This window comes from Columba livia, chromosome 1, assembly GCF_036013475.1.
Source record: "Columba livia isolate bColLiv1 breed racing homer chromosome 1, bColLiv1.pat.W.v2, whole genome shotgun sequence".
NCBI classification, from domain to species: domain Eukaryota; kingdom Metazoa; phylum Chordata; class Aves; order Columbiformes; family Columbidae; genus Columba; species Columba livia.
Window position 1 is genome coordinate 177704743 of NC_088602.1, and position 27991 is coordinate 177732733.

Below are 27991 nucleotides of genomic sequence, written 5' to 3' on the forward strand. Positions count from 1 at the left end.
TATTTTCCTTCAATTAGCCATTTCCAGATGCTTTCAGTTACTAGGAGCGGTATTCAGAATTCTGAGATTTGAAACCCAGACAGAGCGTCACAGTGCTTGATCCCAGTAGGGTCTACATCACAGAGTAGAAATACAAACGATAGGGAATAATACTAGAATCTAATTTATCTTCCCCAGCCAAATATCAAGCTGTTTCCTTTTTTACTGAAATGTTCATATTTTTAAGGTAACTTAAAAATGGTGGTGCCAGGTCTATTTTCTAACTTCCTGACAGCGAGCGCACCTTAGCCATATTTTGACAACATATTCCACAGGAAACACAGGTGTGCACCGACACCTGTCACCTACATGGTTTCTATAGCAGTTGCAAGTGAGCATTACAACTTGAACTGGCTTTGCACACACTCACAGATCAACAGTGCAGCCCCAGGAGCCCTACAAAAGTATTTTGTTTTATAGGCTGGTGACTAAGGAAAACTTTTGGAGAGTGAGAGGTTTGAATCTTTACACAGAGTGAAGGAAAATGAACCCTTACTTCCACTCACAGAGTATTCTGTCCACTGAAGCATTGGGAAAAAGATACATGGAAGCATTACTAAAGTTATAAATACCAACCAACACAATTGTGACAAGGACCTTTAATCTTTAAATGCATAAAGATAAAAATAAAGGCCAGTGCTGGAAAGTGGATCTAAAGCCTCTTGATGTGGATTGCGTTGGTGGTTTTTGTTTCATCCTGCAAAAGAAAGAAAGCGAGGGAGAGGAGAATGACTGCTTGTTTTGTATTTTCCCCCAGCACAGATAAATACCCAGACCGAACTGAAACAGCTTGTGATAAGCCACTATCTGCTCTGTCTCTGTGGCACCACTGTAGCTGTCAGGTTTATTTAAACAGCTCCATACCAACCATCGTTTTAGCTTCAGTAGCACTACCATATACAAAGCACTATGCATGAGGCAGATGCAGCTTCAGATTTTTAAATGACAGAAAGCTCAATCCCATTACCTGTCGAGGACATACAAAAGGGAGACTGAGAGCTGGTTTATCCCCTGCCTCTTACGACAGCAGAGAAGCAATTCGGCACCTTCAGAGTCAAATCCTCATAAAGCTCTGTTAGTTTGACCTAGAAAACAGCAGAACATATACGTATTTAATATTCTGCTTTACTAAGTAGGATCTCAGCATGTGGTTACTGACATTCACCCACTCAGCTATATGAGTACAAGCTGAAGAAAAAAAAATTATTAGCTTCAGTAACAACACACAAACTCAGTTCATGGCCAGAGCTGAGCTACTGCTCTAATTCCACTCCCCCCAGCTGAAATCATTCTGGGACTTCACCTTAAACTAACTGACATTTGAGAGAAAAAGCAAGAAGAGATCAATTTGCCTGCTACTATGATGTCTAATTAAAACACCGTATGTGCTGAGAGACTTGTCACAGTTTGTTAAACCACTGAAAGAGCTGCTGGCATTAACTCAATTTTACAGGAAAATCCTGCTTCAGTTGAAGCCCATTAAAATATTTTCACAAAAAAACTCATTTCAAATTTAAATCTGGAAATCCTATTAGCTTCTGTAAGGGTGTTATGTTCTCTAAATTTAAATACACCTGTTAGTAAACCTCTTTACTGTTTGCAAAACACTATATATTTCCCAATTCAGTGTTTAATTCATTTCATATCCTACCACTGATATTTCTGATCTGTGTGATCTTGTTCTCTTGAAAAGCTTCTAGCACAGCTTTCAGATTGCTAAACATTTTTGTTTCCTATGCTAGGAGCAAGATGAAACTTCACTTTTCCTATGTGATGGTACCACATCTATTCCAAACAGGCGGGTTTTGAATTTTGCTGTAAATGTGGGAAATCCAAGACACTTTAATAGTTTGAACTGGTAGTCTTGACTATATAAATCTTCAGTAATTTGGCTTAACATAAAGCACCACCAAAGTTCAGAAAAAGCATCATAGAAGTCTGAAAATGCCATCCACAAAACCCTATACCAGAATCTTTCATTATGAGAAGTAACAGCTTTGGGGTTTTTTTTTGGATTTTCAGCCTTGTATTGAAATTACTAGGTGATCATGATGGTTCAGTCTACCCATTATGTTGATGTGTCTTGAGTTCTGCAAACTTGGCCAACTTTCTTTAAATTCACGTAAGATATAGGAAGTAATGGGAATAAATTTCCAGCATGATATTTTTTCACTTTAATATAAATGAAAATATTTAAAGTGTTTTAATGTTTGGTCTCGAGTTATTCTCTACAGCTTTTCAACACTGCTAATTAAACAAGCATAGATTAAATGTTTAATATTTCTGAAATTTATTCCTTATGCTGTGTTTTTTTTCTTTACAAGTTCCCCCAGACTACTAAAACACCACAAGAAGAGCATGAAAGGAAAAAAAGTCTTTTTTTCTCCAGATTTATTTTCAGTAAGAAGCTACTGGATTACCATGTTGACAAATGATACATTTAATTTAATAAATTTAAATAACAATGGGAAAAGAAGCATAATCCCTATATTCCCTCTGTTTCCAGAAAACCCTCTCTTGTATAGTTTATAATAAAACCTCTCAAAAATAAAGCCTATGTATAGTTTGTGGCATTCAGGATATATAACCTCCCAAAGGTAGAAAAATAAAGATGGAAAGGGTTGTTCGTGGCATCCATCCACTTAATTTGACTGGGTGCATCTCTGCCACTCCTGAAATATATTTGTTCAGTTATGTCCAGTAACAGAGATTTCACAGCTTCTGCTAGTGTCTGCTCCTATACTTTCCTAAATTTACCATTAGGCAGCCAATCCGAATGTTTTCATATTAACTGAAACTTAATAAGTTTGTTCCTTATTTCGATACCCAAGTCATTAGCAAAAACAAACCAAACCAAAAAGAACACAACAACAACAACAAAACCCTAAAACACAGATCATCTGTTCATCTGATTTTACCCTCACACGCTAGGGTTCACTTAATAACGTTTATTAGGAAAAGACCATTTAAGACTTTGCTAAAATCTTTAGGAAAATTGTAGGAAAATTGTAGTATTAGACATTTATTTCTTCTCACAAGCACAGAGAGAAATCTCTCTTCTTGTCATGAGTTCTATAAATTTTTGGAGGAAATTAAATTGGTTTCAAAAAGTTCAAATTATTAACATGATCTTTGCCGTTAATGTTCAGTACTTACAAGCATTTAGATTAATACTTCTGACTATTTTTTCTGGGAACTGAAATTATTCTGAATGGTCTTCAACTGTAACTTTTATCCCATTCAGCAGATGGTAACATTTTCTTTCTTCACCCATGTTAACTGAAGTTTTTCAAAATAGTCATAAAAAAATTCTGAGATCACTTCAGCCAGTTCAGAAAGCATTTAAAATGAAATTCAGCAAGACCAGAATAACATATGTAACCTTACAGTCTCTTTTCATGCGTGGGTTGTTTGTAGCCGAAACTTTTTCCTCTGGATTTTTATTAATTGTACCGGTTTCCTGCTCATAGGATAGTTTTCTTGTCAAAATTAAGCAGTAAATCACTAGAAAGGTACATCTTTCTCACATCGTCTGCCAATAATTTTTCTGCTCTATAGTAGTAAAACTTAGTTTTTGTTCCTAGAATTTCTTTGAAGGAAGGACAGTTTTCCCCAGGCTTGCTTCACTGAGCTCTTACCTGCCTATTACCTGACCTCTCCTGAAGTTCATTACATTCAGTTTGGTGATCTCTCTTTCCCTTCCTAATGATCATAACCTCCTGCCAATTCAAGTTCAGTCTCATGATACGCTTCTCATTTTAATTTCTCTGTTATCAGTTAGAATAAAATTTAGAAGAAAATCCTCTGCACTTGCTTTCTTCACCTGTGATCAGTTAATGCCAGCAGACAATCATTAAAATATTCATGATGGCAACAAATAATAACAGATTGCATGCAAAGGTTTTTTTGTTGTTGTTGAGTTCCCGTTTGTCATCAATTTCCCATAAATTTGTTTTGGTTTTAATTAAAACATACATTCAGAGTTTGTTTCATAATTTTTAGGTTCTGTGCCTCTAAAGGAATCAATAGAATTTACTAACTTCACTTGAATGAAAAAAGAATTTGTTTTTTAGACAAAATTGTGTTACACATACAAAGAAAGTGTGCTGTGATATTATATCACAGATATTTGCTTGTCCTTAGGAAGCAAATTTCTGAAGAAATATAGCATCAAGATTTCCCAGATGCATTCATGTGCCCAAGGCTCTGCCTCACCAACAAGCAGGTACGGGATTTCTCCCCGTCAACTCAGTTGTCCTTCCACGCTCAAGCAAGACAATGCCAGGAGACATTATAATAACAATAAGATATTACACATGTGTGGGGATTTTTCCTGCTGCTTCTGCACTAGAAGATAATATATACTACAGAAATGTATTACTGCAGAAAATGGAGGTTCAGCATCAGATAGTGCCTGGTAAGCATGTATTTTACAGCTCCCTGTCATGTGACATATACTGCAATGATTTTAGTCTGGAGATTTGATCAAAAAAAAAGAGTGACCTGGATTGTTATCAACTAATTCTCAGTGGGTTATTGAAAAATAATTTATTTTCTCTAGGTAATTCTGTCTTGTTAATTACCCACTCCAAGTTAAGAACTGAGTAGTGTAAAAATGGAGTTTTTAAGAGTGACTTCTCTTAAAATAACAAGTTTTTTATTGTTTAATACATAGAACTTCTTATTTCCACTCTCACAGTTATTTTGTTAAAAACTATGTGCAGATAATAGAATGACACCTAGTCATATATCTCTTTTCCTTTTATCTTCAATATATCCCTTCTGCTTTTAACTGAATTTTGAAAATGCCATTATTAAGAATGCTTGAATAGAACACAGTATAGCCCAAACAGCATCTCAGATAGCTAAATATAGTTTTCAGCATGGGTAGCAGCTAACATCATGAATACTGCTGACTGATACAACCAAACATGCATTTTACTAAACCAATGTGGTAACCATCACTTTTCTGTAATCTCTGTGGGTGCACTACTCTGTCTATTCCATCACATAAGTCTAATTTCTGAAGGCGCATCACAAAGATTCACATAATTAGTAATTTGGTAAAGGTACTGTCTTTCCACTAAGTTTTAGACTGTCACCAATACAGCTTCTGCCTTATGCCCCCTGCTACTGAAAAATTAAATACTAAAAACAAATGCAAAAAAGTCTGCTTGAGCATTGAGCATTAAAAGAAGTGTGCTTTCATAAGTTTTATTAGAAAACTGATGTGTAGCTAAACACTGAGCTCTACAGTTACTTTTCAAATATTCTCATCTTCCAAATAATTTAACTCATTTCTCCAAGTCCATTATATTGCTCATTTTGAAGACACTATTTGAACCATGAAACAATATTTCTGTGAAGGTTTTGGAGTTGCTTTGGCACTGAATGTTGTGGGGTTTTGTTTTGTTTTGTTTTGTTTATGTTTGTTTGTTTGTTTGTTTTTGTTTTGTTTTGTTTTTTCCTTTTTATTTAAGATAACAGATTGAAGCAAAAGCTTGATTTGGCAGTAGACAGTGGGTATCTCAGGAGTAAATAAATAAAAGCCACAAGCAAGTGAACATCATGACACTAAGGATTTTGCAGGACTTTTTAAAAATAAAACTGTAAAGACAGGTTTTCATTCTAAGATTTCACTTTACTAAGTAAGCACATCTTTTACGGTTATCTCATGGGGCACTGTGATAGATGCAGTTTCAGGAGTCAGTGGCAAAGCTAAAGGGGAAAATCACATAGTCTTCAATTTTTTTTTTTTTTTTTTAAGTAGAAGTAATGTTACTTCCCATTACCTCATAGGTAATTACATGAAATACAGCTGAAAGTATTTTCATTAATTATAAACTATTTGTAGAAAAGTTTTAGTAGGAAGCAGAACTAGGTAACAGGTTATCCTGCTTAATTTGATACGTGCTTCCTATTGTTTAGTTTTTATCAAAATAAATGTTTCCTGCTGGCCCATTGTAGGGACTTTGGTAATGCCTGGAATCAGAATAGGGCAGAATAAGCGAAGGGATGCAGAAGGAAGTTAGGCCATTTGGACCTAATCCTACAGGAAATTGTAAAAAACTACGTTTTTGTGTTGTGTTCAGTTTGCTAAAATGAATTTTATTTTGTTATTTTTATGATTTCATTCATGTGCTCTTACATAATATTCCAAATTAGCATAAGTTGAAAATAAACAAAATAGAATAAACACATGCTCTTTCTCAGTAAAGCAACATATAAACTAGTCACCTTATTGCGGATACCATTCCACAGTTGAATAATCAATATTTCATTCTTGGTGGCATACATATTCTTTTACCACTGTTTGTTGCTATTTGATGAAAGAAATATTTAGCTTTATTCATAACTTTTCATGTTAATTTACAGGAGCAACAGCAGACATATTTGAATCAGATGTAAAATTGTTATATTACTCCAAAAAGGTTTAAAAGCTTAAGTCTTTATTAATTTCTTTTATGAAGAAGTATTTATAAATTCCTCGTTACATTCTTCTGAGGTTTTTAATTTCTGTTCTTGTAGCAGACAGGTGATTCCTGCATGAAGGAATAACCAAGTATGATCAATATATTTAGAATATTTCCAAGACAACTGATGCAGAGATAGCAGACATGTCAGGTCTAACAGCCCTGGAAGTAACAGATTAATCTTTCCCTTCTGTTGTGGGTCTCCTTACTACTCCCCCAAATTAGAGGAAGAGCAATCACATAAAACCAAATAATTCTGACTTGAAGATGGATTTGAAAAATTCACTGTTTGTGCACAATGGTGACTTCTCCACAGTCATGTCATCCCCTGAGGATGCTCCTGGAGCTGCCAACTTCGTTGCCTGCCAAGTTTGGTTCTGTTTTATTAGCTTGACACATTGCACGATGACAGTCTCAAGCCTTGTGTGTCTGAATTCTATCTTTTAACTTAATGCTTCAGGCCTGTTTTTTCTGTCTTCCCATCAGGTGCTGTCATTTTCCAGTAGATAGCTGTGGAGAAGTACCCTCTATGCTACCTGGAACACTATAGTTCCTGTTTACATAAAGACATCTCCACCAGCTACAAGAAGTCCTCACAAAGTTTTTGTACAAAATGAGCTATATAAATAAAAGCCTAATCTGGAATGAATCCAAGAGACTACCTCATGACTTTATCCCAAAGAAATTGTATCAATTAACTTAAATGTATGACTTCTCACAATAAATGTCTTGTTCATGCCTTGACTAATTTTATGTCATCAAAGATGGATATTACAGTACAGTGCTGTAAGGTGCGACTTACTTAATTCACCTAATTTGGGAGAAAATGAATTACTTTCACTTAAAAAAACGAATACATAAGCACTGACAACTGAAAAATATTGCATCACGACATGTTCTGAGATAATTTTTAATGTGCTTATGTAATTTTAGTAATTCAGAACTTACTAGTAAATGCAGCCAAGAAGTGTTTGTAAATATTGTAATTTCTGAGTAATGTAATTTCACAGTGATACTCTCCTCTGAGATCTTCCATTTTTATGGAGTAATGTGTTTGTGTTTTTTTTACAACTATGCATTAGCTTTGAAAAGCTGTTATCTGTCGTCTCACTTTTCATGAGCTTCCAAAAGCTAAAATTTCACCTTTGAAGGGAGAGATGATGTGATGGCTAGTACTTTTATGCCTGCTTAATTGCTATTGATTTCTTGATCTTTTAGTCATATACTAAGTGAGCACATGTATATTAAAGTACAAATGGATTCAAGAAAGAACAGATATCTGCCTGTACTGGCTGTTAAATGCAAAGTCTAGATGCATCCTTCAGATGAGGTTTACTGAAACAGAGATAATTCAATGCCTGTCTTGTCCTGGAAGGTGAATATTTGGTGAGGTTATCTCTTTAGAGGCTACAGCACAGCCTGGGCATAGAGGCTTTTTGTTCCACACCCTGTTCAGTCAAGAAAACATGGTCATCTTTCATGTAATATCTGCTACCAGCCATGCTGAGAAGCTCCATACCAAATTAGCTGTGGGTTTAGTCTGGCCTCACCCTGCACTCATTTTGTTCTTATATTTCCTTCATTGCTCTCTCTAAAGGGTTTAGAAGCCCAGTACAGCTTAAAACCAGCTTTTTCTACACACTCCTGTTTAAAAGGTTAGTTGGTCTACCTAGGATTTTTTGAAGGATTACTGAGGCTGCTTGTATAAATAGCAACAAGGACTACATCTCATTTGAAAAAATTCTCCACTGGCAGGACTGATCCCCAGGCCCAGCAGAAGGGGGCAACCTGTGTTTGTGCTCCTGTGAGCTCTCCCTCTGGAGTAGATCAGCTATGCCCACACTACACAACGCTCTGGCCTGGGTCTCTCCTGGGTTTTCCATGACTCTTCTATGGTCCTAAAACCTAACTACCTGTCATTCAGTTTACTGAAGTTTGAAATTCCTGAAATGATGGAAGGATTGTGCTGCTGCCCACATGAATACTGTCACAATTATGGCATCATGCCAGGCCTGGGCCCTGGCATTAAGGGAAGTTTTCAAAAGCTATTGGGAATAATGCTGAAGAACCAGGAATGCAGAGGTAGCTCTGCCTTCCTCTACTTACACTGCACAGTATGTGCTCCCTCAAGTGTTCTATGCCAGGAGTTGTATATGGCCTTTGTCTCAAAGGAAAATGCTCAGTTCATTGCAAAAGAGAATTAAGCAATATGTGTACATTCAGGGCAGATTATCACTGCACCAATCAGGATTTGGGAGTAAAACAAAAGGTGAAATTGTTTGGCAAAATGCACCATCTACTATCTGATTCTCTTTGAAAAATATGTTCGGCACTTCAAAAGCCCTTTCCTCCTGCATGTAAGTATTTTGTGTCCAGATCCATATTTTGTTTCTTCGTTGAAATAAGATAACTACCTCATATTTATGCATTATATGTATACACACTTGTATCATGAGGAAAGAATACAAGTGGAACAATGAGAATTAGTTGCACAGTTCTTCTTATCTGTGTGTTGCTGAGTTCTCAATAAACAGTGATAGGCAGCAAGAGTGACTAAAATCAACATGCTTTCTACTGGATACTTGGATACATGCTTTCTCTGGATACTTGAAGTGGAATATTCAGAATCAGTTTTACTGTTTCTTTTGTCCCTTGATGCTCTACTAATCAAGAGCTTTTCTTATAAAACCAACCAAACAAAAGCAAACAAACCCAACAAAATATTAACAAAACAAAAACATGACACACAACTATAAATATCCTCTGTTCTGGTTCTGAAAGACTTTTCTCAGACAGATGAGGGTGAAATGCACTGCACATAAATCAGGAAAGAGAACACGAAGCATCAAAATGAGAAATTAACTTCTCTGTTACGGACAAGCAAGGTAACTCCTAAATCAGATATCTACCACTGTTAGCAGTCAGAGTTCAGCTACTTCTGCCTTCAAATCCAGCTTGTTTTGTATGTGAATATCAAAAATTTATTGGCAAACAATAAACAGAAACATTGACCTATTTAGAGGAAGAATTATAATGTGATGAGGTCTACAGCAGGGAGTACAGAAATGAAGAGGTCAGGAAAGAGGCTGTGAGGTTGTAATATTTAAAATTATAGACCTAGAAAAAGCTGGTGCAATTTAGTTACTAAGCAGTTAATACATTGTTCTAGAAAAACATTATCAGATATGCCTAAATGATAGAAAAAACTCAATTAATGAATTAATTTAAGGGAAAAAAGTATTTCATAGGTATAGTATACTACAGAATACATTAGATTTATTATTTTTTAATTATTATCCTGCTCTTCACTGGCAGGATCCCATAGCTTGTCATGGTTTTACATTTCTCACAATTGCTCAGCCCTTCAGAATGTAAAAGGATGAGCCCTTGCTGTTGGAGATAGAAGCTGTACATCAGATGAAAATGTAGAAGATTCAAACCTCAAAAAGGGTACATGAGGTATATAAGTCATATAAAAATATTAGAAATGCAATGAATGAGTTGTACTTATGGTTGTAGGTGGGCTTTCATAAAACACTGAGTAAATGGAGTCATGTCATTTTGGTATTTTACCTGAAGTTCTGCTTTTGAAATTAGGTTTCTGTAGATAGCTGCCAGTGATCAACTAATTTACAAGTATATAGCTGTGCTGAAAACAATGCTTTTAGGGTGTTGTTCCTTGTCTCTATTTTTTCTCTAGGGAAAGGCAGTAAGTCTGGCTCACTTTCTCATGCTATAGAAATCTCTTAAGCCTAATCAATAGCGTGGAAAAAAAAAAAAAAAAGTCATTCTTTCCAATCCTCAGTCATTTATGAAAGCCATTCCTCAATCACACTGATTTTTCAGCTTAGAAATTATTCCCTAATACTCTTGAATAAACTAAGCCTCCTGGCTACTTGTTGTTTGTTTGATTTGTTTTGTTTTGGTTCATTTCTCTTACACAGAACCCTCAAAAGTAACAGATTTCAAGGGATCACATGCCTCATAAAGGCAACTGCTACAATTAAGTTAGTTTTATATGAGTCAGCTTCATGTATCCTCACATTAACTACCTAAATGTTGAAGTACATCGATGGTTGAAAAGCAGACTGGGAATCTAGTTTCCCTCTGTTGTGTCACCCTGTGCTCCTCTCTTTTTTCTCAGTTACCATACTGAGTTCTGAATCATAAAATCATGGAATCATAGAATAGTTTGGGTTGAAAGGGACCTTCAGAGGTCATCTAGTCCACCCCCCTGCAATGAGCAGGGACATCTTCAACTAGATCAGGTTGCTCAGAGCCCTGTCCAGCCTGGCCTTGAATGTTTCCAGGGATGGGGCATCTACCACCTCTCTGGGCAACCTGGGCCAGTGTTCCACCAAATGAAAACAAGCAAGCAAGCAAGCATCTCTTAATCCTTTATTCTATTTCTGAACAAAGTTGAGGCACATAGTGGTGGGTCATTCTAAATTTTACACAGATACGCTAGATAGAAGAAGGAAATACCCAGGGAGACTGAATTTGCCAGAGTAAAATGTTAGTGACTTCAGCAGCACATCGAAAGCTCTAGAGTAAACAAAATAAAACCTCAAAATAGAAATAAAAAATAAGGCAATTTGTTTTAAGCCATTTTTATGATACCTGGAGAAAACCTTTTCATTTTTATGGAAGGAGAAAAAGTAGCAGCATTTTGTGAGAAAAATACTATTTTTCTGTTAGATACATCTAATACAAGGATGCCTAAATTAATTATAACTTTTTTATAATAATGCTTACACTATTATGCATATTTTTGTTTACTTATATTTATAAGAAAGACACCTAACAGTTTTTTTCAGTAGACATTACCTAATAGACAGTGTTTTACCAGTGATCTTATTAGCAGTTTATGTTTTAGAAATACTCTGTTTTGTCTGAGTTCTTAGTATTCCTCTTGACCTGGAAGCCATTACCTTCAAAACTACCATAAAAACTACTTTTTTTTCCTTCTACATAAGGGAACAAGAGAAGTTGTCTAAATAACTTAAGTTCAACAGATACAGACTGATTCATATGGTTGTTTCTATTTATTGTGAAGTGTTCCTACATAAAGAATGCAGGCTGTGTTTCTAGACCATCAGTTCGTGGTGCTCTTAAGAATTAACGAGAAAAAGAAGCAGCAGGAGAACTACGTGATAATTTTTCCCGCATGAAGGCACTAATCAGTGTATAAAACTGGTGGGGCAATGCTACTGTCTTTCAGCTGCTTTCTTCACCAGCCATGGCTGATAACAGGAACTCTACTGATGGGGGTGAAGCAGAAGACAAGCTGCGACTTGAAGAAGGTGAATGGAAAGGTGACATAGAAACACACCTTACTGCTGAAACTGGTGAATTAGTTGGTATCCTTAAGGGTTTTCAGCCACAAAGGAATATGGTTTAAATAAGTGCCTGTATCAGACTTGGAATCCTGTCTGGTATCTTTACTGAGAATCCCAGGGAACACGGTAAAAAAGGAAAACATATATTTTGGGTGAATTTTCCAAAACTCCTGCAAATTGCCAAGCAATTCTTCTTATTATTTTTGCTAGCTTTTAATTTTCTATTCAAAACTTAATTGCTTTCAGTTTGATCACTCTTTTGATTGTGTTAGTCTAATTTTCACAGTATTCTTCAAACACGGGGCTGGTAGATAGTCACCTCAACTCCATTATCATCCTCAAAGGAGTGATTAATGCTGCACCTGATCTATTTGAGAAGCCAGTAGAAAGCTGTAGGTATTAAACTTTTTTCTATTTTTGTAAAATGTAGAACTGTTGATATACCTGTTTATATCATGAAAATAGTCAGTGTGGGAAGGCGTGATCCCACACACAAGCAGGTTGTGGTACCACAGACATCTCTAGCAGTACTGACAGGTTTTTTTAAGTGGGAGGAGTGGATTTGGGGGTTTTTTTTGGTTGGTTTGGTTTATTTTTTTAATATTTTGACATATATTTTCTTTTACCTTAGATCCTCACTAGTAGCTACAAGCAGCACAAGCAAGAATTGATTAATTAAACGGAAGAAGCAGAAAAGAAGTGGCAAGAAGACTGCTTCTTCATTTTGCCAGCAGAGAAATCATAATGCTGGGTCACAGTGGATTTTATTGAATAAAGTGGAAAAGAGCGTGTTGTACTTGAGAGAATTAAGTGCTTGCTAGTAGTTCTGCTGATTAAATTAGGTATTTCTGTTAGGTCCAATAAACAGAACTTTATGAAAGTGAAGAGCAACTTGTCTGAGAAGGCTCAATGCCTCTGTAATACGGGTAACTAATCCTTCAGGAGGAGTGTCATGGTTTCCATTGGGATAAAGTTAATTTTTCCTAGTAGCTGGTATAGTGTTGTGTTTTGGATTTAGTAGGACAAGAATGTTAATAATACATTGATGTTTTGGATGTTGCCATCAACGTTTATATAAAGTCAAAGACATTTCAGCAAGAAAGCTGCAGGTGCATAAGAAGCCGGAAGGGGGCACACCTGGGACAGCTGACCCCAACTGACCAAAGGGAATTCCCCATGTGTAGGGCTTTGATATGGGAAAATATTTTTCTTCAGAGAAAAAAAAATCTTAATTTTTAATATATATTTAAATCCCATAAATCAAATATCACCTTCATGCAGTTTTTATGGGTAAGAATACACAAATGATGAACAACCCATAACCTGAAGTCATCAAGCCAAGATCAGATTTCTGGAAGAAGTTTCTCAGTCAAAGGAAACTTATAAAACTTGTTACAGAAACAGGTGCATTACATTTTCCAGTTCTGTCAGGCTACATGCTCTAATTGTTGCTTTCAGGATCAAAACCTATGAACATGTTAATATGTCATCTTGAATTATGACAGATTTAGATATGTGTTTAAGTACTTTTCTGTTTTAAATTTTAACCTTTTTTTTTTCCAAGTCAAATATTCCTGAGAGAATGCAACATTACTTTTCAAGTTTAAAAAAAAAAAAGTATAAAAATCCTTACCAGTAATGCATTTGGCCTTAACTGTAGCTACTAAATACTGTTTTTTGAAGTAATTCCAGAGACTTTTAATTATGGATTCAGTAGAGAGACACAAATATTTTTACTGCGATTGCTTAAAAAGAATATAATGAGCAGTTTGAAGCAACCTACAAACCAGAGACTGTGCAGAGCAGATAATTATATAATTGGGAATATGTCAGAACCTATACTCTGAATCAGAGAAAGGACTTGAAAAGGAAAACATATTTCTTCTATTCAAATTTCATGGGTTTAAGAAAAAAAAAAAAAAAATAATCAATCACCTCTCCTTGAGAATAGGTGTTAGGTTTCTTTCCCTGTAATTTATACCAGATGGTCCTCTGACATTTCTTTTTGCCGTTTAAAATTGTTGCAACTTTGAATAAAACATTTTTTGTGCTTTGTGTGTTGTAAATTAATTGCTTCTGTCAGACGAACAGCTCATCTCGGGAATATAGCAAATTATTGTATGCTTGACACTGGTTTTCTAATGCACCCATGAAATCTGAAGGAAACTGATGCAAAATAAAAACACAAAACAAAACAACAAGCCCCACTCCTCCCTGAAAAAATAAAATAATAAGCAGAGCTTAGTTCATCTTGTAAAAGACCTCCAAGCACTGTCACATCAGATATTGGAGAGTAGAGTACATTCACCCTTCAGGAAAGACATTTTTAAATTCATTTCAGTCATTGCTCATAATCGAGTTTAACAGCACAAAAATCCTTCAGTTGACCTCCTGTCTATCTTTGTTTCTTCTTCTAATACAATTGCTCATGAAGTGAAAAGTTTATCCAAACAATCTGGAATAACAACAGTACATATACATACACACACACATATATATAACAACAATATGTTATACATGGGCAACAATATGTATATTGTATTGGTTTTATATACATATATGTGTAATACATGTATTGTTGTTGAATATACATAACAATGGATATTTATATATCTATCATACACCTACACACAGAATAAAAAAAATGTCAAAGCCATCTGTTTTGGGAATGTTAAAACCGAGGCACATAAATAATTTCAATTGCTTAAATTTATTTTTTCCCATACACAAATAAAATCTCAGAGCTACATAATACAAACACATGAGATATGGAAACTAATTAAAACCCTATTAAAGTGAGTTTGTCATCTTCAGGTGGATTGAGTGAGCAAGAAAATGGAATAACACTGCTATAAAATTTGGCACAATAAGTTGGTTTTATTTAAAAATATCTTGAGAGAACGTAGAAGCTGAAATAGCTTGTTACAAACACTGTTTCACACCAGGTATACTTGTTGCGCCCCTACTATTTCAATACCTTGAAGTTTGTAGCAGTAAAATTCTTCCAGCCTTATTGAAATACTATCCTAACACTAGGTCTTTATCCAATTTTGACAAAAACCTATAATACCTTGTTTTACAGAAGAAGGAGATGCAAAAAAGTAGAATATGGACAGCACAAACTAAACAAAAACACCAGTAGGAAATTTGGATTTGCCGCCTTTTAAAGGAGGACCTCCTAAAGGTACCAAGAATGATCTGGTTGCCTAAAGGCCTGAGAGGCTGCAACTCTACCTCATTCAAAAGCACTCCTCTTACTTAGTTTGGACAATTCCTTAAAGATGTTGGCTTTGCAGCCCACAAATAATTTCAGCTTTGTACCTGTCATATCAAAATTTCTTTTTGAAATGTGATCACTGTGTTTGACTCAGCTAATAGTAAAATATGGACTTCTGAAGGAGGCACTTACCATTGCACCGTCTATCAAATAGAGAAGGTGAGGAAAAAGAAGTTGTTGATAATTAGTTTACAAAACTACATTCTCAGACATTGTAAAAGTCTGACTTCTACCATTCTTGTTGCCTCATTTATTTCCCTGCTAGGAGAACAGCCAAACCTTTTCACTCCTAAGGAACGACAAGATAAAGTTTGACATATCTCTACTAATGGTTTAATAATCTTCTGAATACCTTAGATCTGTTCTTCTAAAGGAAAAATATATTCTTACCTAGGTTTTCTGCCTGGTCTATTCCAGCACTTTTTACAGCTCCACATCTGATAGCAAAAAACACTGTCAAAATTTATCTCCAACACAAAAGAGCTGACTAACCTGACTAACCTGACTGACCCTGACCAGCTTCACCTGGAGCCTCCACCCACACCAGTTATCCCAGCACCACTATTTGAACTTCGCCTGGGACATTCAGTCCCTGCCTGAGCTACACCAGAAAAGTGGTACTTTCTAGCTCAGGTATAGCCTGGTTATGGGTGGTTTTGATCCTGATCTATAGACTGATTTCTTAGCCCTGTCTTACCTGAAAATTGCTATCCCTCATCCTAACCCTGGACTTCAGGCTAACTAAACTTGATTAAGTATGCAGCATTTTTTATGGCATATTCTTGGGTAGTTAGAAAGTGGTTTTGTCACAATTTGAGAAAAACAGTGGACAAGTTAGGGTAGAATTGAAAATCTTTAAGTATATTGATTGTAATTATAAAATGGTGGAGAAGTATGATGCAATCCTGTGAGAAGAACCAAAAAAAGGAATACAGTTTCTCCCGTGATTATGTAGGAATGAATAGGGTAACAATGTTAACTTCAATCTAATCATGGTCTGGGACTCTTATGTAAGTTTCACAATTCATTTAAGTACCACTTAATACGGAGGTTTTTTGTCATGTCAATGATGAACAGAGAATGGAACATTTTGGTAACTAACATTTGTTTATTGCGAATTCTGTGTAACTTCTGCGTCCAGTCTGAGTAGTAGGAGTTTGGAATTTGGTTTTAGTTTTTAGTGTTTATTTTCTTTCCTGTAGAATACTTGCACATACACTGGTTAGGTATAAACACGTTGTACCCTGTTTAGGGTAGAAGAAAGTATATTCTGTTAAACAGTATTGCCTTATGAGTGGGGACTGGAAGTCAAATCAATATGTGCAAGTTTAGACTACTTATATAAGTGAGGTCTGAAAGGTAGCTTTGTGTTTGGAAACAGGCTTCTTTCATCCCATTTACCTGTCATTAAAATCATAAGTGATATTGCTTTTTATCTTCCTTGGTTGCAGGACTTCTGGACTTCCCATTAATGTTTTAGGCACTCTATTCTTACAGTGGAAAGTTTATTCAACAGCATGAAGGGTACAGTCATTCACTGCTGTCAATGGAAGCTTCATGCAAATATTTCAAAGATTATTTCTAGTAATTAATACATGTAGCTTTACTACGCCCAGGAGCTCTGGCCTAGAACAAGTATGATTAATTGATCTCTACAGCCTGCACTCAGTTTGGATATCTTCCACTGCTAAGACTGCACATCCTGCTACCTTGTAAGATTTCCCAGATCCAGACTCTGTTCAGCAGTCATGTCAAAGCAGGACCAGAATAAATCATTGCAGAGTCTCTAAGCCAACAGATATCGTTACGCTTGAAATTACAAGCTTAGACAGATGTCCTAAAACTGCAGTACAGAACCATCTGTAATCAGTGAAAATGAAGAGAAAAATTACAGTTGTATCTTTATAGTGAATACTGATTGAATCCAAAACTCAGGTAGAAACAGCCAAGGTAACTTCATCCAGTTCTTTTGATGAGATTTAACACAACTTTATGCAGTGGATCTAGACTTCAGTTTTCATACTTCCAACACATCTACAAACATTAATCCAGGAGGACTATTTACAAATCTGAATCTCACAGAAAGTAGCCATTCAGTTCTGCCTTCATATTCAGAAATTATGAAGAGGAAGGAAAGGAAGAAGATTTTATCCTTTCTTTCCATTGTGGCTGCAGAATAGTCAGCTGAAAAATTTCAATGGCTGTCAGACTTTTTCCTCCTTAAAAGATCCTGCAGGAAATAAAAGCTCAGGTAACTTCCCATTTCCAGTTCTACCAGTAATGGGAGCACTGGAAGACCTGCCAAGTCTGTACTTTCACGACACTTTTGTTTGGTTGCAGAACAAAGTAGCTCAGAACATCGAAATTCATATGAGATGAAATGCAGATTTTGTCCTTCAAATTACAATTTCAATGACTTTGACTTTCACCCAATCAGCATTCCAGATTTTCAGACCCTTTCCTTGTAACCTTCCTATGACAGTTTCCTGACATCTCTTGCTGTCATCCACATTCAATAAAGTTACAGAGATAGTGCTCGTAATGTATGTACTAATTAGATTCTTTTGAAAAGTAACTCTTATCCTGGCTCTCAGAAGGGACTGGCACGTTAGGCAAAGCACAGGAGATGCTTTAACAATACCTGGAAAAACTAGTGAATTTGAATTTCTATTATTTTTATTTTGTTCTAGTTCTAGTTTGATTTTTTGTTCTAGTTGATTTATTGCCCTCATTTATAGAGTCAGACAACATATCCATAAAATTTCATTCTCTATTCCTCAGCTAAGTTATTGCTCCATTCTTATGTTAAGAAACCTTCAGAAAGCAGACTTTCACATCTTCATAGCAGAATGGATAATTTAGCTAACACATTTCACTGAATGAATTTATAATGTTTTCTCTTTGTCTGGTCGCTGTGAGTGGATCTATCCAATAATGATGTTCTACACTCATTGGATCAATTAAGAAGATACTAAATTCAATTACACTGTTATAATATTCATATTGCAATGAAAACATCTAAATTACAAATAATTATTTTTGCTCCTTAATTGGCTGCAAAATCAAACCCTTTCAACACAACTATTGATGGTAATTTAATACTGCTTTCCATAGTATTCATGCCAGTAAACTGTATTTCTTCAATGCTCATGGAAAGCAAAAATCCCTGGAACTTGGCTAAATTGATTAATATATAATACCCAAGAATGTTCCTAGGACATTTTGTTTTGTTCACCTTATTCTTTTTAATATTAAGAACTAATGTTGATCCAGGAGAGAACTTGATCCTACAGTGGGGAAGGAGACTAAGCTAGAAAGAAGTCATTATCCTGCATTTTGTGTCCATGCATTTCATCTTGCATTGCACAGTAGCAACTTTAAATAAACTTGAAAAGAAGGAAATTGTTCCTACAAATGTCGCCAGTAAATCATTCTGAAGCTGTGTAACATGCAGGCAGCAGTTGCATGCATTTTTTTGACTTAATATCGTGGTTGTATATATATAGCATAGTGCCGATATTCTAGTACTGAACACTGCATTTCTTTACAGTAGTATTTTTTTTAGGTTTTTTTTTTTAGTTTTTCTTTTTTTTTAACTTCTAATAAACATTTTAAAATACATTTTAAAATACATTTTAAATACATTCTTTTAGGTCATTGAAACTTCTTTTTGAAAGGTTCTGGGTGGATTATGTTTCACTTTGAAAGTGTTCACTCACATTTTGGTTCTCTGATCATATGTGAAAGAGAGAATATAGAGCATGTTGAAAGAATCATAGATAGGTCTTATTTTGAATGTTGATTTTATTCCTGACTAACTGAAGAATGGAACATACGACACAGGAAGCATTAAATGCAATTTCTGATATAATCTTTCAAAATTACTGTTATGAAAATTGCAAGTAACTGGATACAGAATGAAATGGCTTCAGTGTTTTTTCAGACTGACTCATGAGTATGAATTCTTACTGATGTTACAAATCATGCTGTGTTCAGGGTTTGACCATTAGCTGAAGAATTCAAATCAATGGTTCATAATTTCACCACGAGGACTCTAAATGCACACCCTTGTCTCATGCAGCTTGACAGAGTACAATTCTTCTTTTACTTCAGATTGCCTTACTGCCTCTATTTATAATATTAACAAGTCCCAAGCAGACTAGACAGGAATGTAGAAATTAAATGTAGCTCTGAAAGCACTCAGGTGTTTTTTTTATTTTGTTCTGTTTTCTCCCTTTATCTGAGAGAGCAGACATTTGAAAACATCACGGTAGTGCAGCAAAAGAGGAGTGATTTCTGAAGAGAAATTGTAAGCAGAGCTGATGATCCGCAGAGGTAACTGTCAGTTCTTGGAACAGGGAGCAGACAGAATCACTGAGCAACTGCTGAGATTAATAGCACACCAAAAAGATGTTCACACATCATAAAGAATCAAGAAAGAAGGAAAAACATAATTTAAAAATTGCAATAGAAGAAATAACTTCTGACTTACCCAATACATCCATTGTCTAACTTCCTAGAAGAATTGTTCCTGGTTCATATGTTGCTGTTTGGGAATGCAGTGGCCTCTTCCTCCTATCCTGGAAAAAAAATATTTCTAATTGCTACTGTCCTGAACTGGAAAGGTGATTATGTTGACACTCCTGACTCATATACAGATTAGTTTCAAAATATAAATGCGTATCTATATATTTAGTCATTTACTCAATCATTCCCATATATAATATAATGGATTTCTGGGCAGATATTTTGCCAATCCATTCATCTCAGGAGAAAATTAATATTCTAGCTCAAATTTTTACCCAATACAGAACTTTAAAATAGATAAGGTATGGAGGTGTGCTCAGAAATCTCAGCAGCTGGTCACATTATCTGCCTAAACAATGTCCTCTGCCATACAAAATAAATTGTCTCATACTGTTCTGAATATTCCCCTCTTAATCTCTCTTCACTGTGTGTTGAATACATATTCATATTTAGGTATGTGTGTATATGTGTTTACATCCCCCATGTATGTACATGAATACCTGAGGGCTTTTGTCATTTCCAAGGACTTTGGCTTGAAGAAATACTTGGATAACAGTTGTGCTATTTTTAACACGTCCCTTCTGAAATGTCTGTCAGGCTTGAATTTGATGACTTCATCTATTTTGTCCTGTGTGCTTCAAGCTACAACTGAAATGAAACCTGAGAAAACTTTGTCATCAAATAGTCGAAGAATGAACTAAGTAGACTGCAGCAAGATATCCAACAAGGAAGTTGGAAATAAAAGACCTTCCTGTCAACTCCTGTTGTTTTTAGTCTTGAAGCCTCAATAATTTTTTTTATTTTTTTTTTAAGGTAAAATAACTGACCTGGGGGAATTGAGTTAATGGCACTCTTGTAATTTGCTTGCTACTGTGAGTTTTCTCTAAACATTATTAGTAAGAAGATATGTGGGGTATGTTCTAAATTTATCACACATTTTAAGAAAGAAACAGGATGTGTGTTATGAACAATTAGGGATCTTCATTTATTCATTAACGGGCAAAGTGGTGCCTCAGATTATGTATCTCAGAGGCCTGAATTTCATACTTATCACTTCTGGATAATATGATCACACCTATTGTTATTTTAGAGAAAAAAAAAATATAAGAGAAGACAGTCCTTTAAAATAATACACTTCTGTTCCTTCTCTCTCTTCTAAAGAAAAATAGAAACAAAACAAAGAGAGGGGAAAAAAAGGAGGAAATACTCCTAAGCAAAATACTGCAATGTAAATTGCCAATAGTTTAATAAGTTGGTGAATGAAAATTGGCTATTTTTACTGAAATTTAACTAAAATACATATTCTGTGTTCTGACATAAACGTTTTGTGCCATTCTTGCAGCGTGACACATCCCAGCTTCTCTTTTACCTTTTTTGTCAGTGTAGCTGTTTCTTTTGCCTTGTGGTTTTCTGGTGTTTAGGGGAGAATACGGGTTTCCCTCTGACACTAAGAAGATTGCTCTTCCAGTCCTAAGTGACCGAGTTCTACAGAACATAATATGGTGTATTTTTCTTTCCCAGTTGAAGGCTGCCAGCAAATACAGCTATGGGAAGGTGTTAGGAGACGAAATTATACACTACATCCTCAATGAATGGTAAGTGAATGGTGAAATACCTTCATCTCAAAACTTACATACCATCTGAAGTGTTGATTCTATCATGGAAGGAAATGTAAATTCATGCATAAGCCTTTATGCAGCTTATATATTTTCTCAAGGATCTCTGTTTAGACTACTGAGAAAAAAACAAGGCTTTATTGTTAATGGTTCTAAGTCAATACTTGAATTCCAAACTGAAACTGATTTTTTGTCTGACTCATGGATCACTAGAACTGCTATATTCAAGTTTAGGAATATATTAGCATATGTTGTGCCTGCCAAAGTTGTTCCTGAAGCTTCAGAGTAAACTAGTCTTCTTAAATTCGTTCTTCACATTTCATATTGAACTATTTTACAAAAAGAAGAGGAGATACAGGGGAAAGTGGGATAATAATTGAAAAGCTTTTTTTAACCCTAAGCTTTTTTTATTATCAGTCTGCCTCACCATCTCTAAAATTAAGCACCAATATTGATTACTGAATGCCACACAGAGAAAGCCAAGATGAAATACAGAGTACACAAAATTTCCAAGAGGCCTTTTCTTACTCCCTGTATTATTAAATATACAGCTTTCTAGCTATAATATTCAAACTGAAGTATGTAGCCACTTAAAAGTCAATCTGTTAATTTTAGTCAAATTTTGAGTTGTAGTATAAAATGCAGAAGGGACCATGAAACAGAGTTTTCACCAAAACTAATAATGTTGCTTTCTTCAAAGATATTTCTTAATCTCTTCAGAGTTTAAGATACAGGATTATGGGAAAGGCTTAAAAAAATATATCTTCTCTAAAAATTTGTAGATAACATTAAAAAATTGTTGATATTTTTAAGCTTCCCATGTTTGGTGGCTGAAATCTTGGTATTTTTGACATCAGTGAGATCAGAATTTCAGCACTGAGTTATAAAGTTACTGCAACAATATCTCTAGCATACAGATATATTTTGGAGTTCTCCACATACCAGTACTGAACTATTGTAATAAGTTACAAGAGTCATTTCAATGAATATTTGAGAGTTCATGTACCTCTATCTGAAATTTTACAAAAATATTCCACTAGAACTCGATAAGTTTGTTCATACAGCAATTTAGAACTACAGACTGCAACTGATGACAATAAAATCTTATAATGAGGAAATAGGTTTTGTAATTTTGCAGGTCCTACTGGTTTTGCTGTATTCCTGAGTTAATTCCTATTCAATACCATTGTTAGCACACATAGACAGAATAAGATGTAACAGCCATGCATTTTTTAAAGCCATGCCTTGACGAGTGCTGACAGTTGAAAATGACAATTTTGGAGATGTTTATTTGTTAAGAATTCACAATAATCACTTTTCAGACTTCTCACAAAATTTCTGTTAAATAATAGTTTGAGGCAGCGCAGCAATAGTATTCTATTAAACCAGAAAATTCCTCCCCAAGCCATCTGGGCTGGCAGGTGTTCATCATCATCTGATTGAGGTTGCTATGAGACAAAAGATTGCTTATGCTAATTAGTCATGTAGCAAGAAATTCCAGTTTTGCTCATTTGAAACAACTTACATTTGCAAGGGCATATTAGCAGTACCTGTAAAGATCAAGGTGTAAAATTCAAATTAAGAATGTGAGAAAAAGCTGCTTTATATCATGGTCTGTGATAGGGCTACTCATGCACATAAAAGCTCTCAGGTTCACCCCTACCTCTCTGACCCACGAAGACCTGCTTTATATGAACAATGTGTTAGCATTTACCTATGTGAAACAGATTTAGTCCCAAGTCCATCTCAGTCTTTTAGTTTAACTAACGGAAATTTGGAGTGTCTTTCCAAGCTGGAGGCATTGTAGTGTTTAATTTTTCTGTTGTGAACCTTCTTAATGCTTCCAAGACCAGGACAGGAGAAGGCAGGAAATACTATGCAGTTCAAATACTCCAGTTACGAGTTTTTGTTATTTGTGTCATAATAAAACCCAGAAGCTCAATCTACAGTTAATATTCCATTTGGTAATCAATATTATGAACAACCAATAAACGTGGCTACGAAATGTTCCAAGCTGAAGTTGGAACAAGCAGACGATAAAATTCAGACTAAAATTCAGTCTAAAATCTGCTTAAATTGAAATAAATTCGGACCAGACCACCTAATCCTGGTAACACTAAGTAAAAGAAGACTTCAATTTTGGATCCCAAATACCCTACATACTGGCTCCCAAACAATCCGTTGTATATGACCATCTAATCACTTAGTCTCTTTGTAAACAACATCGAATTCAAAGATAGGTTGAAAGAGGTATTCAAGAACTGATTTTGTTCCCACTTAGGCCAAGACAATAGAAAAGGGGCTGAGTTTATTCTGAAATACAGTTGTTCAAGATTTCACAGTCATGGTAGTTTCATTCAAGAATGTAACAGCAGGGGACAGCATAAATAACTCTTGTCCCTGCATCTAGGGTTCTGTTTGCATATTTTTTCTTCAATGCAATATGTGTAAGGATTTCCAAAAGACCAGAACTCAGGAAGTCCTCAAGCCACTGGGATACAGTCAAACTTGACTTTGCTTATTGTTATTTTTGTCTTGTAAATCTTGCAAAGCTTGTATAATCGCCTTTAGCAGGAGAAAGGCAGCTTGTCAAAGTCTTACTCATAACTGTAGAATAATATTGTAAGCGAAAACTGGGGGTTTGAATTCTCTCCAACTAGTGGAGTCCCCATCACCCTTATCTAATGCAGTTTCTCTGCTTTTTCTAGTACTCAAAAGCAGGTTATTTTTCTCTTCAAGTTTCCTATGTCTGTTCTGAAACCCAGCTAAGAGATAACTAATGAGCGGCCCTTAATCAACTATCAGGGCACCAGAAATCACCTTAGACATTTTCTTTGTCTACTGTTTTTCATTGGCTGGTTGTAGTTGCTCCCTGCCAAACCTTCTAGACCACTGAATCACTCATTGAAGGTCCTGCTGTCTGTTAAAGGACTAAGACTCCCATATCTGTGGCCATGCTCTCTCAGTGCAAGGTCATGAAGTTATATCAGATCCAGAGATGGCATCTTGATCTCTTGAGGTCATACATTCCGAGTATGTAATTTGTTCAAATAGCATAACAAAATTTTTATTTTTGCAGCTGAAGTTTGTGTGAGGTGGTGGGTTTTTTTGGTGTTATTTGCTTTGTTTGCTTGTTTGTTTGGGTCTGTTTGTTTGTTTTTCTACTTTGTCTCTCTCCTGTTTATTTTTTGTTTACTCAACACGATACCCTTACTCCAAGATACTCTGGGCAGTTGTAGCTTCCTCGGTGACTAAAATACTTGATCATGTCTGTTCCAGGACAAGCATCCACGTGGCTTAACTGATATACAGGGGCTCAGACTCTGTTTTCCTTTCTCTTGATGGCACACATCCACCTTGACAATAAAGCATAAAAAAAAAAACAAAAACAAAACCAAAACAAAACAAAGAAAAACCCATCTGTATTTACTGTGACAAACCAGCCCATGATGAGCACAAAAGTGCATTAGACTTTTAATTCATAGTGCTAATAAGCAACAGGCAGCTTTCCACTAAGTAGTGATCTGCAGTGTGCAGGTTATGTTGTTATCCCTGATTCTACACATGCCCCTCTTTTTTTTTTTTTCTTTTTTTTTCTTTTTTTTTTTCTTAATCAGAAGAGTCCCTGTTTTCAATTGAAATACCTGCAGAATAGCCAGAATCCTAGAACAAAACTTTACAGATAAAACTATGCATTTAGATTAACGTTGCAGGCCAATTTTTACTTAAGATCCTCCGGGTGAACATTGACCATCCTTGGCTCTGTCTACATAAACAAGTCACAGGAATAACAGGCGGATCTTCAAGAATGAATCACATGATGCTAAGGACCTGATGTCCATATGTGTTTAGGAGGTTGAGATGGTGATGTTAAAATTGGTGTACTTTATTTCACAAAGTTCTAATGCTTGACTGAAGATGTGATTTTGGATCTCAGTCCATTCCTAAATTTTTGTTTTCATTGTCTCAATATATTAAAAGGCTCAAAACCCCTAGTCTAGTTTAACTCTGAATAGTGGTACTATTGGAATTCTTGCAGAGCCTGTAATGGTTGAAAATAAATGTCCCCCCTGCCTCCCAATCCTTAAACTTCCCATAACAAACAAAACCAAACAAAATAAAGTAAAATAAATCATCTTTGTGAAGTTGACCTGAAAGGGATTCTTTGCTTTCCCCACATAGAAAACTGTTGTGGCAAGATATAAAGCAATGTAAAGTGTTGCACTTAATTGATGAATGGAATCATTTGGCTGAAATCCTTTAAGTCTTATTCACTCATGCAGCAAGCAAACTGAGAAACCTGCTGATTCAAGAAAAGTTTGATCATTTTATAAACATAATTCTTCAGCCAATTAAGGAGATGCAAAGTTTGGTGCTATCTTGGTGTGGCGAAGAGGAAAACAGGCATTTAATTTTCTGGTAGTAGAAGCTCTTTACAGATTGAGAAAAACAAACAAACCAACAAAAAACAAATTAATCCTAATTTTTTGATGAACCATGTACCCAATGCTTCTCTTTTTAAACTTAGTGAAATGTAAAAAATTGTAGGGATATTGTGAGATTTACATAAATTATTGATGCGTACCTTCTTATCTTAATTCACCTCTGTTTCTGAGATTGATAGTTATCCCAGTGACATTTATGCTACGTTGTTGGAACAAATAAAAGACTCTGCACTCCGATTCAATGTGAATCACGCTAGAGCCATTTATTACAGAAACAAGCCTCCTTATATATGCAACTATTCTCTAATCACGCATCCACGCTGCAAGCATGCATTCACTAATTGGATATCGTCTATGTTCATGAGCTGTCCACATGCTGGAGTCACTGCTGATAGGTCCATTGATTTATGTCATGTTGAGGCCCTGTTATTGTAGAACTGCCTCACCCCCACAGCAGGTCCTGTTTTCAGCTTTCTGAGGTGGCCATGAAAGTCCTTTGGGCCTGGCTAGTTCAATAACAAATCTCCATCTAGTAGAAACCCATCCACACTATGTGTTTTTGTGTAATTTTGTTTGTTTGCAGGTATATCTAAGGAAGAGATTTTATCTGCAATTTGTACATGCCACAGTACAAACACTGGCGTTTTTTTTTACTGTATGCTTGCCTCAGGTGGTCTGAAATGCATGTGTCACAACAAGAGGAAAAAGTTAGTTTTCCAAGTCACCAAGCAATCAATTAAGATGAGTGAGAAGGAGGAGAACTGTGAGGATTATCCTATGCACATAAGGGTCCTTTGCTGGAGAGCTTTTGTTTTTCTTTAAAAAAAGTGTCCACTGTGTAGCTGGGTTATAAGTTGAAATATTAGACATAGCATAACATGCACTTTGCATTGCTGCATTTGTGCAGACACAGCATAATGGGCTATGGGCTTCCTGACTAGTCGAAGAGCTGACGGGAAGGAGAAATAGTGAACACAGTTCTTTGTTCAGGGAGAAGTGCAGAACCAGGAAAAAAAGGAGGAAAGGCAGTCACAGAAACAGAACAACACTACTTCTTATAAGTTGTGTACCACGCCTCCAACAATATAAAGGCTGCTGAATCCTTTATCATATAGTCCTACTGTATTCTGACTAGCATCTCATTTTCTGAAGTGCAGGTCACTAAATTCCAAAATAGTAATTTAGAAAGCAACGTTTCTAAATTTTTAATTAAGTTTTTAGCTTAGAACATCAACTCTTAAATTCCGTTTTCAGAGACCCATGAATACCTATCATTGAAAGCATTGAAAGGCAAAGGAATACTATATTTTCTATTGTTTCTTAAGGTGTCTTTAAGCAAACATTGTTTCTATCTGCTAAATCAAAGTCAGATGCAGCCTTGAAGTTGAGATGCTCTATATTTCTGAAAATAACTTGTCCAGACAGCTGTCAGAAAAGGAACCAAAAAGAAAAGCTGATTCTGTAATAAAGAATATATAACCTGTGATTTTTATTCAATCTATAGTATTACTAACATGGACAAAATAGTGTATGTGTGCATACATACAAAACCATGCAAAGGCAGGAAGAGCAGGTGCTGCAGTAGTCACAGCCATTGTGGTAGGTATTGCAAAACTTCAGCTTGGTATAAGAAATTGGTTTTGCATAACAAAGAAATAAGAAGGGAGAGAGGAAAATAAAGTTCTGATGTAAAAAAAAAAAAAAAAAGGCAGAAAAATAAAATAAGAAATTATGCAGAATATGGAGTCTTCTCTGGGAAGAGTTAACATTTGCTCAATACCAACCATAACTGTACTTACTTTTAGAATAGAGGCTCAGGAAATATTGTGTCCTGTAGTCTTTGGTATTGAAGTCACATATGGTGTGTCACCCTGTTTGCACTTTTGAGTCAGTCACACAGTAAATTAGAATAGTTTTTCACTCTTCTTCCACGGCCTGTGTCCTTAAAATACCTATTGGTGAGCAAAGTAAAAGTCAAGTCAGCTAGTCTGACTGCTGAGAGGCAATTGTTCCCGCAGCTGGTGGTCCTGGCTGGCAGGTCACCGCCCCAACTCCTCAGCGGAAACGAAGTGTGCCCACACGGCACTCCCCACTATGAGGTCTACAATGCATACTGCCCAGGGAAGCTAGAGAAGCTGCCTAACTACCCCCTCAGCAGTAGCAGTCATGTCAAGCAATGTGCCTAGTATAAAGGGAGCACCCCAACCCACCTCAGGGCACTGGGGACAGAAAGTGCCCTGGCAGTGTAGTTACAAAGCTGCCATGATAGTGAGCT

At 35.8% G+C, this 27991-nt stretch overlaps 1 long non-coding RNA gene across 1 annotated transcript; it reads right to left on the minus strand.

Annotated features, from left to right (window-relative positions):
* Positions 1-18: 18 nt before the first annotated feature.
* Positions 19-27991, minus strand: LOC110358025 (uncharacterized). The gene is made up of 4 exons (XR_010469806.1): positions 27516-27991; positions 19621-19708; positions 1007-1124; positions 19-736 (listed from the first exon to the last, which is right to left on the minus strand). It is a non-coding gene; the product is annotated as an uncharacterized LOC110358025 (long non-coding RNA).